The sequence below is a fragment of the Mustela erminea genome, chromosome 7, assembly GCF_009829155.1.
Source record: "Mustela erminea isolate mMusErm1 chromosome 7, mMusErm1.Pri, whole genome shotgun sequence".
In the NCBI taxonomy this organism is placed as follows: Eukaryota; Metazoa; Chordata; class Mammalia; order Carnivora; family Mustelidae; genus Mustela; species Mustela erminea.
Window position 1 is genome coordinate 62,716,187 of NC_045620.1, and position 20,264 is coordinate 62,736,450.

Genomic DNA, 20,264 nt, shown 5'->3' on the forward strand with positions numbered 1-20,264 from the left:
TGTCAGCTAGACTGTCAATCCAGAGGGTATCTACTAGGTAGGTTTTTTTGACTTGTGAGTTCAGTCATTTACTGAACATTTTCTGAATGCCAGCAATGAGCTAGACCCTTTGCTAGCTGCTGGGCTGCAAAGGATACAATGGGGTCCTGTCCTTTAGTTATTGACACATCAACAGATAAGGGTCACGGTAATGATACAAGGTCTCACGCTCACCTAGAGCTATGTAAGAGGTAATATGAGAATATGGTGTAGGGAGAGAAGATCACAGAAGGCTTCTGGGGTGCTGGCAGTTGAGCCAAAGAAAGCACTTCAAGCAAAGGAAGGGGGAAGCATATGCAAAGGTCCTGAGGTGTGAAAAAGCAAGTGGTGTTAGAGGAACTACAGATAGTTCAGTGTGATGGAGTATGAGGGATGGGACAACGGATGAGATTGGAAAGATGGACAGAACCTGACTATGAGATGCAGTGGGCCTTGCTCCTGAATTAGGCTAATTCTGCTGGGTGGGTGATGAGGGTTCATTGAAGGACTTTAAACAGGAGTGGAACCATGAGAGACGGACTTTTAAAAGATTATGCTAGTGTCACTGTGTGGAAAACACATTGGAGGGGTGGAGAGACTGGAGGCAGGAGCCCTGTTGAGAATCCCAGTGAGAGATGATAAATAATCGATGCAGCCCTTTTGTGAAATTGGTCAAATTCCTTGATGCACAGGCTGGAAGAGACGAGAAGGAGTGACTTCTGTCTTACCCCCCTCCCCCTCCCTGTCCCCCAGGAAATCCTTTCCCTCATCCAGGCGTGAGGCTTTCTGTCAGTTTTGCTTCATCTTACAGTTTTTCCTTGTAAGAGTGTTCTTCCCCTCAGAGCCTTCCCCCTTCTCTTCCCCTCTCTCTCATTCCAGGCCCAGCAAACCATTCCCTTCGCAGCTACCTGAGTCCTCAGCCGCCTCCCTTCCTGGGAACCCAGACCCCACTTTCTGCTGTAATCCAGGAGTATCTGAACCCCCTTGGCTTGCCCCAGTGCTGGCCTTCTGAGCTGCCTTAAGGTCATCATTGGGGCCCCTGACATTAATTCACCTCCAAAACAACTGACAGAGATTTCATGACAGTTTGATAGGAAGTTGAGGAGAGCTCTACAGAGTGCCTGTGGGGCCCAATTACCCTCGGCCCCATTTATTTTATTTGTTTTTTTGAGATCTTATTTATTTGAGAGAGGGAGCAGAAAATTGGAGGGAGAGGAGAGGAAGTGGGAGAAGCAGGCCTCCCCGCCAGCAGGAAGCCAGACAATGGGAGGCTCTGCAGGGTCCTAGGATCATGACCTGAGCCAAAGGCAGATACTTGGCCCAATGAGCCACCCAGGCGCCCCTCCCTTAAGTTCCATTTAAACATCTCTGTTTCTCCGAACTTTTCTCTCACCCAGGGCTGCTGGATACTTTCTCTTTCTCCTCAGACTTTTACCCCTTAGCCTCTCAATGCCTGGGCTCCAGTCTCCTCCATCATAATGTCCCCTCAGCAAAACAAAAGCTGGTGGCTAAGGAAGCCTGCCCTCCCACAGTCCCTGGCTGCAAGGCCTCTACAGACGGTGATGACTTCTCATGCCCCACTTTTATTTACTGTCAGCTGCTTTTTCTACTCGGCCTGTTTTTAGACAACGCTTCTTGCGGGCAGGGACAGTGTTTCGATTCTTCCTACTTGCATTTCCTGCTGCCCTGTTATTTTAGTGCTGACCTTGGGCGTGACCACGTAGTGTGTTCTGAGCAGACATCTACCGTTGCGAACCTTTTCCCCAGCCCGCCTCTGGTTTCTAGATGGAGGCCTCCAGAGTCTCTCTTCTCTTTGACCCTTAGATGCCATAGCAAGAGCCAAGTATGTGAGATGGGGGCCAAGGGAAGGGAATCCCAGGACTGTAATCCAGGGATGGTGTTTGACAAGAAAATCCTGCAAGGTGGGAGGAGTCTGAGGTCAAGCAGGACTGTGTCCACCACGCACCCTCTCCCCGCCACCTCACTAGGAATCTGGGGGTTTACTACTTTTCTTCCTTCCCTGGGAAACGAATGAAAGGGGCTTTGATTTGAACCTGGGTGCAAATGTGGGGGCTGTGGAGGGCCTGGGTCCTCCTTAGTGGCCTCAGCCATGGGAGATGCAAACCTTATCCTTCAGCACCAGCCCTGACCTGTGGGGCAGGCTGCTTGTCACCTTCCCGACAGCTGCACTCTTGCAGGGGTCTTTGCTTTAGAAAGGCTTGCACGGGGCATTTCCGGTCAGTTGACTGGTACAAACAGGTGCTTGGCTGGCTTGGTCAGCGGAGCCTATGACTCTCAATCTCAGGGTTGTGAGTTCAAGCCCTACATTGAATACTGAGTATTTTTTAAATGAAATAAAATCTTAAAAACAAAAAACAAAAACACCCTAAACCTCAAACCAAAAGTACACACATTCTTTATTAGCATTAACTGTCCTAACCCTCACGTAGGCGTGTACCTCCTATAAGCTCCTTGGGCCCCTGAGAGCCAAAAGGAGCAAAACTGTTACAACCCCAGGCAGGCACAACCCTTCCCTACCACTCTCCTCCTTAACACTTCCTCCTGAGGTGCAAGGGAAGCTGTTTGCAGCTGTGGTGCTGTGAGGGGAGGCTGCTTCTGCACAATCTCGCCTTCCCTGCTGGGGGAGGGCTAGGGAATCTGAACGCCCACCAGAGCCAGGCGGTGCCCCTCACTGAAACCTCTGCCCCAGGAACCCAGGAATCCTGTTGCCAGGGGTCACTTGGTGAAGGGAGAGCCTACATTTTCCAATCCTGAGTTGCCCGAAGAGGCAGAAATGGAGGGCATGTCTGAGCAATTTGCTGGAACCTCAGAGGAGGCAGGGAAAGTAGACCAGCAGATTACAAAGTGCTGCAGGGCTTCCTCTTGGTTTCTAGGGTCCCAGGACCCCGGAAGTGGGTCAGCAGATCTATTCTGGGCCAACCACAACTCCCCACACCTCTGGGGAGCAAGTGCAGCCCTTTGCTGAGCTCCCCTGGGAAATGCTCAAGCTTTTGCCCCTTCCTCTGTATTCCTCTGTGTCCTTCCTTGTATGCTCCCTGTCTATTACCTCATCTCTGAAATCATGCCGGTACTGATAGCACTGGGAAAGGATTGAGTCCCACCTCCTGCCCCGACCTCCCTAAACTCGATTCTGAAGCATGATAGACCCTCGATGTCAGAGCACCCCACATGCTTCTGGACAATCCCACAGCTCACCTGATAACGTTTTCTGCAGGGCAGCATCCTTTTCCCAGGGCAGTGGGCTACTTACTGCACTTCTCCCTACAGACACAGCAAGAGGGACCCCAGCTTCCAGAGACCCTCCTGACAGATCCTTGGCCCAGCTCACCACACCTCCCACATAGCCTGGAATGATGGAAACTGAGCCCATTCGTCTGTCACTGGGAGATAAGCCCATAGAGGGTGATGTTTGACTCATGGATTCATGTCCTGGTGCTTCCAGAAGGGAAGGGATCAAGAAAGCCAGATGCACATTTGCATCTGAAGCTCAGGGAAGCAAGGAGGAAGGCCAGGGTCTTAATCAGCTAATAAGACTCCTGGGACTGCAAAGAAAACACCTGAAAAGATAGGATTGTTGTTATTCATTTTATGAAAAACTTGCTGTATAGACACTCTAGAAATCTGACTTCTGCTGGGACAAACATGTCAGCAAAGGCCAGAGGCTGCATCTTTGAAAGAATGGCCTCCTTTCTCCTCCCTGGGGTGTTCTGTACGCTAGAGCTCAGTCACAGTGAAGGCCCACAGAGAAGAGGTACCAGTGGGTGACTGCACAAAGCATGTAACTTGAAGGGGGCCCAGGGAAAGAATGGGGGTCTGAGGGTTATGCTGGGGATCACAGTGGGGGTGGGGGGAAGGTGGGGTCCATCGCAAAGCACCTAGCCCAGAACTGGCACAGAGCAGTTGTTAATGAACTTGTATGGAAGCAAGGAGCGGGCAGAGAGGGAGGAGAGAGGAGAAGAAAAAGTAGAAGCAAGATGCACTGGCACCACACTGGAAAAGCGGGAGCCACAGGGAATATTCGAAAGAATTCTTGTCTTTCCTCATTTGGAATTTGAGTCTTGAGTTTTCTTTTGGTCAAATTCAAATCAGCAGATCTCTTATTCATTCATTCATTCCACAGATATTTACTGGATGGTTACCAGATGTCAGGCGCTCTGCCAGGCACTGCAGCCTTACAGTTACTACTTGCCCCAGCTTTCACAAAAGAGCATTCTAGAACATTCTAATGTGGCTGGGAGAGCCGCAAGTGGGAGGGGTCAGGGTTTGGGAAGGGACACCAAATGAGGCAGACAACTGGTGATTTCAGGTGATCTAAGTGCCATAAAGAAGTCCAGAGTTTTGGACAGTGAAGCCTTTTGTGACCTCTGCTCAGGTAGGGCCCTGGGCACCTAAAGCATGAGAAGGAGCCAGGCCTGCTTACATCAGAGAGGAAGGGTGAGCAGAAGGAAAGGAAATGCTGTGCAGAGGGAGCCACAAGTATAAGGCACCAGGCAGAAAAAAGCTCTCCTGCTTTGAGGAGTAGGAGAGGAGAGGCCAGTGGGACTTTACTAAGTGAGTGAAGGAGAGAGAAAAGGGTCAATGTCTGATCATACTGGGTCTCATGGGTGGCATTTGAGGAGTTTGGATTTATTCTAAGTACAATGGGAGGTCATTCAGGGCTTGCAACACAAAAGGCACAGGACCTCATTTTTTTTTTTTAAACAAGTTTATTTAAACATCAAGAGTCTTAACTTGAAACTATCTAGGATTTATTTCTTTTAGAATAATTTGTCCAGGGGTGCCTGGGTGGCTCAGTGGGTTAAAGCCTCTCCCAGGGTTGGGATCAAGCCCTGCATTGAATCGGGCTCTCTGCTCAGCGGGAGCCTGCTTCCCCTCCCCGCTGCCTGCCGCCTCTCTGCCTACTTGTGATCTCCGTCTGTCAAATAAATAAATGAAATCTTTAAGAAAATAATAATTTGTCCCTACTTAAAGATAGGTTGCCCCACAGCTAACAGTGACATGCAAAAAATCATTTAAAATTATAATTTATAAAATCATAAAATTGTCCTTGGTTGTACAATGATAATGAAAAACATTATATTCTCCACGTGAAGAAAGTATGTAAAATTTCCATGTTGTTCTTTCTTTGTCCAATAATGAGAACAAGCTAACTTACCAGGCTATAAAGGTAAGAGCTGAGGGAGCATGCCACTAATAGAAAAGGGGGCTATTTTCATAGAATCAGTATTTTTCCTTAATTCATCTCCGTTGCTGTCGATCAAAACATACCACTGGCCATTTAGTTTAAAAAAAAAAAAAACCACAATATGCTTGTGTACATACACACTTGATGTACAGTAAAGGAATGGGGAGGGGGTATGGAAGGCTAGAGAAAGCTGTACTGTAGGAGTCAGGATGTGATGGACCCAAATCACAGCTTTTCACTGTGAACATCTTGGCCTGGTGACTCAGAGTTCTGGAGTAAAGCAGCAGGTTCCCTTTTTAGCCGCTAAACACCTCCCGTCTGTTGCTGGGACACAGCCAATGTATCTTCAGCCTCTGTATCCAATCCAACAGTGCAGGCTCGTCTGTTTCATTTATTGGCTGCTTGTCAATTCAGAATCTGATCGGCCTCATTGACAAACCCTGTCGTTCACCATAGGCTTTCATTAGTTTTTGAAGTGCTCTATGCTTCAGTCTTACAGTGTGGCCGCGGAAACCTTCTTGCTGGCCACTTTCCAGCTAGTGTGGTTCTCAGTCTTAAACGCCTTCCTAGGGCCTTTCCTAGGCCATGGGGAACGTGGAGTCTCCTCGGCTGCCTCTTTCACAAAAGGGGCACTGGGTTTGCAGTGGAAGAGCCCACAGGCAGCACCAGGAGTGGCAGAAGTGGGACACCGAGCTCATTTTACTGTGTAGAATGTATCTGCTTTTCCATTAGGTCCCCAGGACAGCATTTGCCCCTCCCCTTCTTTGTTCCAAAGAAACTGCGCAGACCCCACAGCAATAGGGAAGCAAGTACCCGGTCATCAGTCAGCTCAGACAGCTGGACAGGTCTCTCTCTAGGCAAGACTTTTTATTTTTATTTTTTCCTGAAAAGCCCCTGTAGTATTCTGGGCCAATGACATCCTTTTCCTTCCAGAAAGTTCCATTAAGGTCATCTTCATCTTCAGTAGCCAGAACTTAAATGGACTATTGGCACAAGTAGGCCTAGCCAAACTCCTGCCTCCCTTTCTCCTTATCAGGGATGCTTTCCTGCATGGGACCACGAACCCTGGGCTTAGCCCACTTCTTAGCACTTTGTGCTGTTTACCATACTTACCCAATCTCCTGATTGTCCTCTTTGCTCTTTACAGCATGTCCTTCTTTCTAGACCACTCAAACCCTGCCTTCCTGACTCCTGCCTTCTGGAAGCTTTGCCCACTGGGCTCTGGAATCCTTGGACTTGAACACACCTTTGGACTTCTAACCCTTTGGTTTGTTTCATGTATTTGGAGATAGGGTTTGTTTTCCTGGAAAGGGAATTTGGGTCTCAGTTTGGGGTCTTAATAATAGTGTTTCTGTTCTCTCTGTGCAGTCCTTCCATAAGGGAATCTGTGTTGTTTATAGGCCAGAGCCCTGGGGTAGGAAATTGAAAGCCTGGGTTCTGTTACCAGGGTTGCCATTCATTGGCTAGGTCACTAGCAAAGTAATTCACCTTTTCTATGCCTTAATTTTCCAATAAGTAAAGTGGGAGAGAAAATGCCTATTTTCATAGGGGTGTTTTGGCAATGAACTGAAATAAAACAGAAAAGGCAAAAGAGATGCCCACGTGTCCATGCGAATTCTAATGACTGACCCTTAACTCAGTGAAAAATTTTATTACACAAGAAATAGGAAGACATTATAGTGCTTAAAAATTTTTATAAATCACATATAATTTTACCATCCTGATATAGTTATCTTCTTTTTTTCCATATTTCACAGTGATATTCAAATAACTTTGCATGATACACCTACCATTTTACTCCTCATATGGAACTGCTTAGTCTTTATAAATTTCATTTTCAATGCCTATAAATCATTGCACCTAATATGTTTTATAATTTATTTTAACAATTCACACAGTAATTGACATTTGAGTTATTCTCAAGTTTTTATTCTGATAAACTGTGCTGCAGTTAGCACATGGCTTTTAGTGGAATCATCTGTATAAAGCATTTCATTTACTTGTTACATTAATACACACACATTGTTGAAAATTTAAGACCCAGAAGTAGTATAAAGCAAATTTAAATCACAGGTAATTGTTCCACTGAGAGATGCCATTGTGAAACTGTAGAGTCTGTCCTTCCATTATTTTTTTGTGCATATATTGTGGTGGGGGGTATGCATACACATTACTGGCCTATTGGTACATGCACAGAGCTGTGTCCTGATTCCTTTCCACTGTGGCAGGGTAGTTAAGAGCATGGGAGTTAAGAGGCTGGAGGCTGGAGGCTGGGTTCAGAGTCCCTGAGTTTAAATCCTGTTTCTGCCGCTTGTCGGTTAAGCCCTTTGGATAAACTAGATGCCTCAATTTTCATGCTTTATTTGCTAGTCAACCTTAGGCAAGTTCCTCCTCCGGGCCACAGCTTTTAGAAGGAGGATAAAAAATAGAATTTGTCTCCTATGGGTGTAGAATCAACCTATATAAACTTTTTGGCAGAACACCTGGCACATAGTAAGTACTCAACAAATATTCCCTACGGTTATTTTTTTCCCATGCATCTTCCATGCCGTGACAAAATCTTGAAAATCACCATTTCAAACACCTGATTATTGTTCTTTTATACCCTAATCTATTCAAGTCATCATATATATTGTTTAGTTTCTATAACAAGGCGGTGGTTTTTGTGCACCTACACCTTTGCCCCAGTTGGGATTATTTCCATAGGCAGGCATCCTAGAACTGGAATGAATGGGTTAAGAGTATGACAATTTTTAAATGACTCTTTAATAGCTATGCCAAATTGCTTTGGCAGAAAAAATTTAAAGAACGGGGCTTTAAGCATGGTTTTCAGTCTCGGATTCTTTTTTCCCACTCCTTCCTTCCTTTCTTCCCCAGCCCTTAAATCATAGCCTGTGAAGCCATACCCTTCAGGGTCTTAGACTTTTGACACGGTCCCTTGGGTGTGAAAGGGGCCGGCGGGCTCGAGAGGGAGGAGGGAGAGAAAAACCGGTTTGAAAGTCACACTCCCTGACTGTCTTAGGGAGTGTACCAGAGTGACAGATGCGGTGGCGGTCACGTGACCTGAGCATGACCTCATAGCTCCCAGCTCCCGGTTCCTCGCCCCCGCCCTGAGCGACCAGCGGTGGCAGGAGGCGGAGGGCGTCGTCATCGCCCCTACGTGGCGGGTTACCTAAAGGAGCTGTGGGAACTTGGGAATGCTCCTTGGTTCCCTGGGCGCCGAGAATGGGGACGCTAGGAAGCCCAAACTTCATCGCAGGTTTAGCTAGCATTTGTGGAATGCTATAGGGTGCCGGGTTCTGGCTGCAGGCCAGGCTCGGCGCCAGGCGCTGTACACAACTCATCTGGCTTACTTACTATCCTTATCTTACTGAGACCCAATTGAGAGAACTCCCGGCCCGCGCTGGGAGTGAGGACCGACCTGTAGGAACCGCGCGCGGGGGCTGGGGGTCGGGGTGTCGGGAGAGGGTTGTGTGTGTGCATGCGCGTAAAGGCTGCCTAGCCAGAGTGGGCGTGAGGGCCGGGGTGGCGCTGGCGCCCGGGGCTCGGGGAGGAACCCTGCGGCGGAGGCAGCAAGGGCAAACCAGGGCTCACCGGTCCTGACAGGGTATCTGGAGTGGAGAGTATTGATTGGATGGAGGGAGATCTCCTTGGCCCATTTCCCACCAACCCAGGGCGGGGGAGAGCCGCGCAACGTGGAGAATGCCCTCAAGTCTCCCAAGATGTAGGAACATACTCAAAGTTTGGTTGGTTTCGCATTTATTCTAGGTAGGTTCCTTGCACGCAAGAGCCAGACTTGGGGGCCCTTGTGTGTGGGTGTGTGTGTGTGGGGATGTCTAAAATTTTTATTGCGGACTCCTAGAAGAATGGTGGAAATCTAGGTACCCCTCTTGCACATTTGTAGGAGCAAACATTCCATTTTTTTTTCATAGTATAGTGACATAGGGTGTGCTCTCTAGTGTGTGTAAATATTGAAAAATAAAACTGTTTCAGAACTCTGAAAAGTATTTCCAAATGAAGTACTATAACAATTGATACCCACTGCCATCTTTAAAAAAAAATAACGTGAAGTTTGTAACAGTAGGAACAATGTCATCTTTCTTTTTTCCCCTCCAGTTTATATTTTCATTCTACTTTTCCTACAGAAATTCATCCTCATCTATTTTTATGACTGAGTTTTATATATCACCTTATCATACTTCCCTCCAAAAGCTATGTATATAAAATGAATTACTTTTTTAAAATTTCCTGTGACCACAGATTCTGTTAGAGAATATTTTGTCTGGATTTGTACCATGACACCTAGTATACAATTAATCAAAACAAATGCTATTAGGAATTTTAATAGATACTAAGAAAGCAAAAAATAAAGCTTAATTGGAAATACATTTCTTAATGAGATGAAGATATTTTCCTGCCCCAGTTAGTTCCTATATCAATAAATGAATGTTACTGCTAGATGAGGTCAGGCCAGCATTAATTTGTTCATGTGTGTGTATGGGTGTGTGTGTGTGTGTGTGTGTGTTTTAATAGATGCAAGAGCTGAGCTCAGAAGCCTTTTCACTTAAGTACAAAGGAATATAAGGAGTTTGTCAGTTGATTTTATAAATTTCTTTTGAGTTACATGCCTAGGATCCTATGGGTGGGTCATTAAAAATCTGTCTGCTGACAAAAGAAGAGACCCTCCGCTTAAATGAAAGCAGAGAATCGGAGGCTCGTGAATTTGCCCAGTCAGCAGTCATTCCTTTCCTCTACACAGATATAAGGATTTAGATGGTAGTTTCATTGCACCATACATTTTCCCCCTCAAGTCAATGCACCATGGTAAGGTTTGGGATGGGTGAGGGGTGTGCCTTTCCCTTGGGAGGTGGTAGACTGTGAAATGGGAAGTAGGAGGGGAACCAGCAGCATCCCTGGACCGTGACCTCGGACCTCTGTGAGCTCAGAGCTTACAGGGGAGAGCCCAGGTGGAAGTTGAGGGCTCGTCCTGTGAGGCTCTTAAAATGACCCACACCCAAATCATGCCCTGTGATGATCCTCCAGTATCCCCAAGATCTCCTGCACCCTGGTTTGTACTAGCCCACGGCTGAATGAATGATGAGCCAAGGAAGGGAAACAATGGGGCGAGGGAGAACGGAGAGGTTCTGAAAGTCTCTTTGCAGGAAGGGGCAGGGCTCTGGTGGAGGGTCCTCCCTGAGGAGTGGCAGCCTGTCCGCATGGTCTTTCTGTGGAGGGGTAGCAGCAGCAGTGATCTGAGCCCATGCACATTGGCTGCGGTCCATCTCCGGGTCCAGGCTCTTCTCTCAGAGCTTGCCTTCTCCTTTTCGTTCAGCCTACTTTGAGCTCTTGAAAGAACTTCCTTCTCATTCTTCTGTGCAGGGCCTCTGCAGGCCAGCGGTGGGTGGGGGTGGGGGTTCCCCACAGACCAGTCAGAGTGGAGAGAACGCCATGGAGCCAACCAGGTCCGGAGAAAGCTAGAGCCACTGACAGAGTGCGGCTACTTGGCTGTCTTGCCTTTCCTTCCTGTCCCAGGGTGTGCTCGTTTGTGGGGCCTTGGCTGACCTCTGTGGCACGTGTGTGTCAGTAGAGGAAGGCCCCCTCTGGACAGATATGGTACCATGAGCCCATGAGGTGGGGGACACACGAGAAACCTTTGTACTAAGACAAAGGTTCCCCTTCCTCTGGATTGACACAGCCCAGTGCCCAGGGTTGTGGCTTGGCCATGGGAAGGTGGGCTGTATCTCAGCTCCCACTCGCTCCTCAGCTGGGCACTTGGGCACGCATACCTGCATGACCAAGTGGGGCACACCCCTGCCTTTGAACAGTTTCCTCTCCCTGGAGCGTTGTCCTTCAAGCTAGATTAGCCAAATCCTACCCATCCTTTGTGGCCTTGTTCAGATGCCACCTTCTTTAAGAACCAGGCTCCTCCAGCCCACCATCATCTCTCCCACCTCTCTCATTCTCTGGCTTCCTGTCATGCCTTCAGTCTGTAGACGTTAATCACACTGGACATGATGGGACCAAGTTAACCCTAGAGCAGTGGTTCTCAACTGGGGGCAATTTTGACCCCCAGCGGATATTCGGCCATGTCTGGAGACATTTATTATTGTCACAACTAAAACAGGGAGCCTGTTACTGGCATCTAGCGGGTAGAGGCCAGTGATGCTGTTAAATATCCTACATCGCCCAGGACAACCCCCTACCCCCCACTCCCCATCTGGCTCAAAATATCCACAGTGCTAAGAGCAACTCTGGACGAGATGCCCCAACCCCTCGTGGTGCTAGAACAGGGCTGTTTTCCCTCAGGAAGTGGAGAGATGACTCCCTTTCCTGCTGAGGTTGTGCACGTGAGAACTCTACCTCTTGCCATGTCTCCCCAACTCCCAGGTTTAGGTCCATCTCCACATCTTTCTCCACAGACAGGTTGGGAGCAGACGCCATGATACATCCTCCATTAACGCTTGCCAGTCCCAGGTTCCAACTCATTTAATCCTTTTTTCTTTCGCCAAATGGGAAAGCCCTGGTGTGACTCAGAACACTTGGCTCCAAGTGACAGATACCCAATTCAAATTGACGTTAACAGCAACTGAAAAGCTTTAGGGATGTCTCTTATTTCCAGTAGATCCTGGGGCCAACAAGGACTCACTTCTCTTTCCATCTCCTTCCCACCTGTATCTCCCTGTCAGTGTCTTATCTCTTCTTGGCTCTGCTTTTCTCTTTGTAGGCTTTTCTCTCAAGCAGCCTTTCCCCTAGGGGAACAAGATGGCTACCAGCCATGGTGGATATACAGTCCACTTGCTCAGAGCTTATCTTCCAGGAGCTCTAGCAGACGTCCCAGGTTTGAGACTCATTGTCAGGCTTAGGTCACGTGCCCACACAGAAAACTAATCATTCAGACCAGGAGACGGAATGCTCTGAGTGGCTGGTCTGGGTCTTGGGTCCACCCTTGACTGGAAATCAGCCCCTTTGAACTTCATGGACCAAGATAAGGGAACACAAGAGCTCCCCCAAAGAAAAGCAATGGTGGACACACACAGTGCGTATCACTGGGAGCCAGCCTATGACCTGGCCCGTCTGGGTCTGCCCCACCTAGTTTATGGTACGTGTGCAGATTATGTCTGAACCCTACTGGTGGACATGCCGAGGATGAAGTGAGGATCCCTCCTCCGTGTGATCAATTCATGCCCTAGGGAGAGTCTAGAAATTAGTATCCAGAATGTTAGCCTTCCTAATGAGGCTTTGTAATGGAACATAAGCACATCCTTATCAAGAAATGTTCTGCTGATGGTGAGATTATAGGCTTTAGGGCAGGTCAGTGGACAAACATATTTTCAATTTCAAGAGGCCTTTGGAAGCCCAGAAGCAGAGTAAGTAGGTACCCATCCAGCCTCCCATGTTTGGGATCTTACCATCCTTGAGGTAATTTCCTAGTAATTATTTGTGCCAGGGATGAGCAGAATCAGGTGGGGGAGATATTAGAGGGGAGCCATAGACGAGGAATCACAGTCAAGGTGCCTGGGTAGAGAGGAGAGAGCTGGTTGTAGGCAGCAGCCCAATGGAGCTCTTCTCAGAGCTACTTTTTCTCCCCCTCACTTTTCCTCCCCCTTCTGATTCCTCCGTTGCCATGACAATTATGATGCTCCCTCCCCCTCTTCCCCTCTCCTGCTAGCTCTGGTCCCCAGGCCCGACCTCTCTGTCTGATCAACCTCCCAGGGCTGTTGCCTGCCTCCCTCCACCGTCACCCAGCCTGGGCACCCAGCCTCACCATCCACCCCCACCCACTCTCCTGCCTCATTTCCCTGCTTCCAGGCCCCTGCATTACCCCCGCTTTAATCCTGATCCAGGCTTGAGCCACATTCCCATCTTCCTTCAAGCAGTTGTATGAAATTAGATTTTTTGCCACTCTAACTGGATTTGAAATGCATTAAGAGATCGGTCTCTTGAAACACCTCAAGGCAAGACAGTTGTGGAGGGCAGAAGGATCCCTCGCTGTGGCTTCCGTTCTTAAACAGTGCTGGAGTGAATCCCATTCTATTTTTGTACTAGGAGAGCTTTCTGTTTAAAGAAATCCCCTAGCCGGTGTCTGAGTGAAGCAGAGACTATCAAAGGAAATCACATCTCAAGCTCAGGGACTGTGAGCCAGTGGGTCCACAGTATGGCTGCAACAATTTAAAAACTTAAAAAAAATAATAAAAGAAGAAGGAGGAAAGAAAGAAAGAAACCAACTCCATTCACTATCAGCAAATATCACATAAAAAGCCTGGATTTCCTGCCTGACCTTGAATGGACAACGGGGTCAGCATCCTGACTTGGTGAAAATGGGTGGGAGGGAGGGGAGTAGAGGCTGCCTCCTTCCCGCTGGCCCATCATTTCCCGTTAGCCACACCTGGGCAGCTTCCCTGTTTTACCTGCTTCACATGGGCCCCTCCCGATATCCCAGTTTTTGACTCCGGCCCTAGCTGATCTGTTTGGAGCATCAGGACTGTCCCACACTGTGTGGTTCGCTTAGGGGAGTTATCTGAAAGCAGGTGAGCTTTCTTTGCTTTGCCACGCTTCCAGAGTCTTCCAGTCAAAGTTCATCATTTTTAGGAACCCACGCAGTCACGTACTGAAGTGGGCTGGGTGGGAGAGTGCAGAGGGTGATTTGGGTTTGTGAGGATACAGAAATCACCAAAAGTGAACGTCAGTGAGAGTGAACTCTTAGGTTTCTCTCTGGGTCTGACCACCTACCTCTGCTTTCATATGCCTGCCATTGTATCCTGGTCTGCACAGAGGCCCAGCATGGCTGATTGTAGAGAGGAGACCCCCCAGGCCAGCTGCAGACTCCCTCACCTGACTTGAGGGACCCAGTAGATGTTGGGTCGGGTCCAGATGAAGTTCTCCAGGGCTTTGAGCGTGTATCTCCCTCTCATCTCTTAGGAAAATGGTGGGATGCATGGACCAGGTGGGCTAGTGAGAGAGGACTTACATCCCTGTCCCCCCTCAGAGACATTTTCCTCTACAGCCGTTGGTGGGAGGAAATGAGAGACTGGGTAGAATTCAGAGGTAGCTTTTTAAGCCCATACCTTTGAGGCTGCTACCCCTCCGTAGACACAGTTTGAAGAGACCCATGTGGGTCCACACCTTACCGTTGAAATACAGTCACAGCACTCTTCGTGTGGTGTTATCCAGGTGGCTCTGAATCTTCACTCACAAACCCAAGCCCACGAGACATAGATTTGGGTTTTTCTTATAAATCAACTTTTGGCTCCTTCTCCTTGCCATACCTAGTCTCTGCCACCTCCAGGCTGAGTTAGCTCAGGCAACTCCTGAACCTCTCTTACTGGGGTTTTCCCATATGCAAAGTGGAGATAGATCACAGGGCTCCCTGGGGAGGGGCTAAAATGTGATGACACGAAGTGCCCTGGACAGGGCAGAATCCCCAGGGAGTTCTGAGTGAGCTTGCGCCCCTCCCCCAGAAGCCTTCAAAGAATGCTTTAGCTCAAGGAGCCTCTCTCAGGTTGCCCACCGCATCCTTTCCTTTATTGGCTTGTTCATTTATTTGTTAAGCACCGGTAGGTCTCCAGCAGCCACACTAACAGCCAGCGCCCACATTTTGGGCAGGGTACGGGGGAGAGAAGAGAGATTCCATGTTTGGGAGGTCCCACCCGGCCCTGGCCCTTCCTGGGCTGGAGAACAGCTTCTGAAACACCCCCTCCCAGCAAACCACCACCCCAGCCCCGCCCCCTGGCAAATCCAGGCTCGGCTTGCTCAGCACTTTCTGGAGGGCTTCCTGGTGGCCATCTTCCAAGGCCGGCTCTCTGCCCTAGGACCCTACAAAGTCTCCTTTGATGAGAAGTTTGGGGGAAAGTGACTGTCATTTGATATAAGAGAGGCTCAGAGGGGTAAAAAGTGTAACTTTATTCTCTTACTTGGGGATTTTTCTAGCCCAGAGAAAAATGATCAGCTGAATGGGGCTGGGGGTAGAGCCCTAGAGTCAGAGTTGGAAAGCCTGAGGTTTCTCTTATCCCTGTGATTGGCAGCTGCGAGCCTGGAGCAGGGCCCGAGGGCCTGGAACTGCCCGCTACTCAGACTCCGCTTCTATAGCTGGCAGGTGGGCATGGGCACCCTTGGCCCGGAGAAGGCCTGTCCTCCCCACAGATCACCAGACGCAGGCTCCTCCACCCCTCAGTCTGCTCCAGAGGCCCCCACACCTTTTCAAAGGGCACAGAGCCCACTGCCCTCTCTCTGGCTGCTAGGGTACCTGGGGACATGTTCTCTCTGAGGCTGGGATTGAGAGGCACCCCACACCCCAAGGGTCTCCTCCATCTCCCTCCAGCCCCGGCTGAGGCACCTGCTGTGCTCAGGGGGACCTCGGCCATCGTTGGGGTGGAGGGCACATTTGGTTTCAGTTCTGCTGTCACAGCCGTGAAATTCTTGATTAAGAAATTAATAAAATAAAAATTATAATAATAAACTAATAAAATTAATAAATAATAAAATAAAGTGAAAAATAAATAAATAAATACTAAAATAAAAAATAAAAAAATAATTAATAGAAATTTAAACCTAGGTTTTGAACACAGGACCTGGCATTGTCCTTTTGCCTTGGGCTCCACAAATTGGGAGCCTGTCCCCTCTACTTCCCGTGGCTCTTCAGGTCAGGTGTGTGTTTACTAGGGCCTCTCACGTGAATGGCTCTGCATTTCTTACCTGTCACTACAGCCCTGTGAGGGGGCTCACCCGCCCAACTCAGGGCTGAGGAGAAGGCTTCTGTGAGCATCTGTCCTGTGACTGCGCAGGCCCCTTGAGGCTCCCTTTGTTCTCCTAGAGGAACAAAAATGCTACCTGCTGCCAGGATCCGTAAACCCTCCTGCTTCAGTGTGGGAAGTGCGACAAGTCCAAAGCCGATCCTGCTTTTTGCTCTGAAGAGCTCCCAAACCCTTTGAGGGTGCTTAATAAATACTGACTAGTGAACCTCAGCTGCAGCTCCTTTGGCTAATTAAATCCAAATAAGTCACAGACTTTAAATTATGCAACGAGGCTTCGCCAAAACAGCTTAAAATGTGGGAGCCCTAGCTTTTCTGCTATGCCCTATGGAAAAATCCCATCTTTTAATCATGCTTAACCTTCCTGAAGGAACAGTGGCAACCTTTAAATAATGAATGAATGCATATTAGCAAGATTCTCTCAAGCTACACACATGGGAGCTAGATCAAAAAAGGGACAGAGGCAGAGACAGGCCTGGGGGCATTCTGGAAGTTTCTGGTAAATCCCTGTCTGCCAGGAGAAATCATTTGGTTCCTCAGAAGCCCAGAGCATGGGCTCCTGAAGGCACAGAGGGAGGAGGGGCAGCCGGGCCACCTGGGCTGTGCCAGATGTTGGGGGAAGCTCCTAGGACCTTCCAGGGGCTCCAGACTCAGTTGTCCTCTTTCTCCTTCCCATCTGGCCTCCACACCCCCTGCTGGAAGGTCCTCCAGGCCAAGAGCAGTAACTTCCCCACAGGTTGAATTGAAACCTATCCCCCAGAGTAGTCCTTTTCATAAGAGTCATTGGGAATATTGTCACATGTGGCTGTAACAGTGGGTGAGGGCTGGCAGGGCCTGGGATGTGCCATTTCTAAGATGCCCCAGGCAATGCTGAAGGGGCTGGATCATTAGTAGCAAGGATTTAGGTTTTGTAATGCATGCAGCTGCCCTTTGCAATCAGCTAAGGGACTTTGGAAGCTACTGAACCACAGATCAGATCAATTAAATTAGAATTTCTGAAGTCAGTCTCTAGGCTTTTGTCCCTTTTTTCCCCCCACCGAGTTAGAGTTTATATAATTTACAGGTCATCCAAATGAAGCCTGGAAACCTTAACTTGTTGGCAGCCACCTGCTAAGGTGGGATTAGAAACTGGCAAGGCTGGGAAGTGATCTTTGGAACCAAGCCTGTCCCCTCTTCCCACCTGCAGATCCCAGCAGTCTCTTGGACTCTAATAGTATCTTCGGGCTTGGGGGTTACAACCTGCGCGATTCCATCTGGGGAGCAAGAAAGATCCTTCCATCGTTTCCTCCCAAAGCCTGCCTGAAACTTTACTGCTAGTGTTGCTTGTTGGGCCTAAAAATCTGAATGGATCTGTGTAACGGGTTACACCCTCAATCTTTAGCAGCTTGGTGCGTGGGCTGACCAGAGAGATGGGGATGGGGACAGGGGGCACTGGGCTCCCTTCTGTGAACTCTGGGACTCAGGATGGGGAGGGACTCTAGGAGCAAACTTGTCCCTTACAGCTTTGCTAAGGGCGCTGGGCACAGAGGGGCATACCCTTCTAGTCCCCAGGTCCTAGGCTGGGCTGCTGTCCAGATGTGTTAAGATCCTGGGGTCTTAGGCAGAGGTCAGGATGAAGGCAGAGCTGTTCCAGCCACGTGTCCAGAGAAAACCATGGCCTTCCTGCTGTGGTAAATGAAGCCCAAGGGCAGTAGTGCCATAGTGGGCCAGGCCTGTATTGGCTACACCCCTGCCCCACCCCATGTCTTACCCCACCAAGACTGGCGTAGCGTGGGGGGAACGCAAGCTAGGCCTAAGTCTACCCATGGTAGACATAGTTATTTGCTTATTCAATATCCATACCTCCTTCTCCCCACACTGTCAGAATCCTAATTTTATTCAAGGCTGCAACAGCGCCCAGGTGAAAAACTTATCTCAGATGCCCTGCAGCTAGGAGCAGACCCCCTCCCTGACCCAATCTGACCAAAGAGATGTTTCTAGAACACTTTTATTTTGTTTGTTTGTTTTTTTTTTAGATTTATTTATTTGACAGATCACAAGTAGGCAGAGAGGCAGGCAGAGAGAGAGGGTGGGGGAAGCAGGCTCCCCGCTGAGCAGAGAGCTAGATGCTGGGCTCAATCCCAGCACCCTGGGATCACGACCTGAACCGAAAGCAGAGGCTTTAACCCACTGAGCCACCCAGGTGCCCCTAGAAAGCTTTTAAAAGCAGCCACTTCTTTTCCCTGTCTTTTCTGACCTGGAGTTGTGGATTTGATACTTGGAGCTACAGCAGCCATTTTAAGACCATGAGGCTGAAGGCCGTGTGTGAGGAGAATAAAAGCTGAGTGCTAAGAAGGTGGAGCAAAAAGCAACCTGGGTCTTCTCTGATTTCCTAGAGCTGTTTTACCGGTCACGGACTGCCTTAATTGGGTTTTCTTAGTATGTGAGAAGCATAAGCCTCTATCTGGTTAAGCCACTGAGGTTGGGTTTCTTTTATCACTGAATGCAGTCCTCACACTCAGGACCTTAGAATGGTCCCAGATTGAAAATGGAAAGAGGAGGTCAAGGCAAGAACAAGGTTACCATAAAGGAGGTATTTTTTCCCTTTTTTGGAAGGGAGTTACTCACTCTGTAATCTTCAGGGATTCCATTTCCCAAGGAATTAATTTCATATTCCTCAGACCAATATTCAAGACTATAAAATTTGTTCCCATATCAATTTTCCAGGCACAGTACCCTTTACACCATTTATTGGAGCAGGGATGATCCTTCTCGTTTTCCTCCATCCTCTGTACACACTCCCACCCTGATCTTAAGTTTGTGTCAGTTTCCTCTCCTTTCCACTTGTCTCAGGCCTACCTGCTCTTGTGGGTTGCTCTTTAGAAAAGTCTTCCTCTCACCCTGGGCGGGCTCCAGGGACCTCTCCTTCTTTGATTTCCTTCATCACTGAGGTCTGTATGCTGACAGTGTCTTTACATTTTCATGTACGTTAACCTCATCCTGCCTGCAAACCTGCGAAATCCTTCAAGGCAGGGTCTTGGGAGCATGGTTGTGTAGCAAGGTTGTGTGTTTGGGAGTCAGACTTAAGATCCACGATGGTCTTGGGTGAGTCATTTAACCTCTCTGAGCTTTGGTAACCTCATCTGTGACCTGGAGATCATATGCATGTCTTCCTCCTAGGATTTTGGCGAAGGTTGTCTCCATAATATTTAGCAAAGTACCTGGCACATTGAAGGTGCTCAAGAAGTTAGATGTTGTCTTGTTATCTGCTTGGTAATCCTCACCTGTGCCTTCTTCCTATCCTGTGCAATTCTCCCCACTGTTGTCTCTCCCCCTTCTGATTTTCTGCTCTGAATTTGAACCAGGAGAATTCTGCCAGGTTTGGTAAGTGACCATGAACTGTCCTCATTTTCCCAGAGGGCATACCTTAGGCTACTGGCGTCAGTCTTTGGTCACAGGAGAACTAGGAGGGAGATTTCATGCCCATTGTTAAGGATGTGATGCTGCTTAACTGTTCAAGGGAGTTAAGTCTTTCTTTGAGATTTATAAGGAAAATGCACGGATCTTAGTCCAGTTCAACAGGGCAATGAACTAAATGTATATGGTATTTTTTACAAACTCCCCGAATCCATCTGCTATAACAAGTCAAATCCCGGGGCCCTAATCTTTTCTGATACCCTGATTTCCTCCATCCTTTAACCTCAATCCCACCCCAGGATTCTGGGTCAAATACAATGACTGTGAGAATTGACCCATACAAAAACTATCATTCAAAGTTTCATGAGAAATGACAGGCTTTGTTGCTTTCAGGTAAATATCAGTCATGTGCGCCTATAAATAGGGGTGAATGTGTTGAATTGGGTGGAAAAATGAGAAGTCACCAAAACTTCCATGGCACGCTAGTGTGTACTGACCCTGAATCTCAGGCCGATCTTCTTTTCATGTGTTTTCACAGAGTCTCCCTCGCAGAGCCCAGTGAGACAGAAGCTTATTCTTTCATCCCTCTTAAGGCCCACCTCTATGTCCCAGAAAAGGAAGGGTCATTACAGAATTGCCTGATTATACTACTGCCTCCACCCTCATTCTGTTTCTGCCTTATCCCCAGGGCCTCCTGTGCAGGCGGCAGGTTGCAGTCCTCCTTCCTGGGTGGGCAGGGTCAGAGCGGCTGAGGACCTGCTAGCCGGGGTGTGTGTGTGAGAGGAGGGGTCGGGTCTGTGACGATGGTGGAGTTGAACTCCTCGTTACATACCTATCAGACACTTCATTTTGTGTCTGCTTCTGAACTCTCTGGTGTTCAAAGTCTGTTTCCTTTT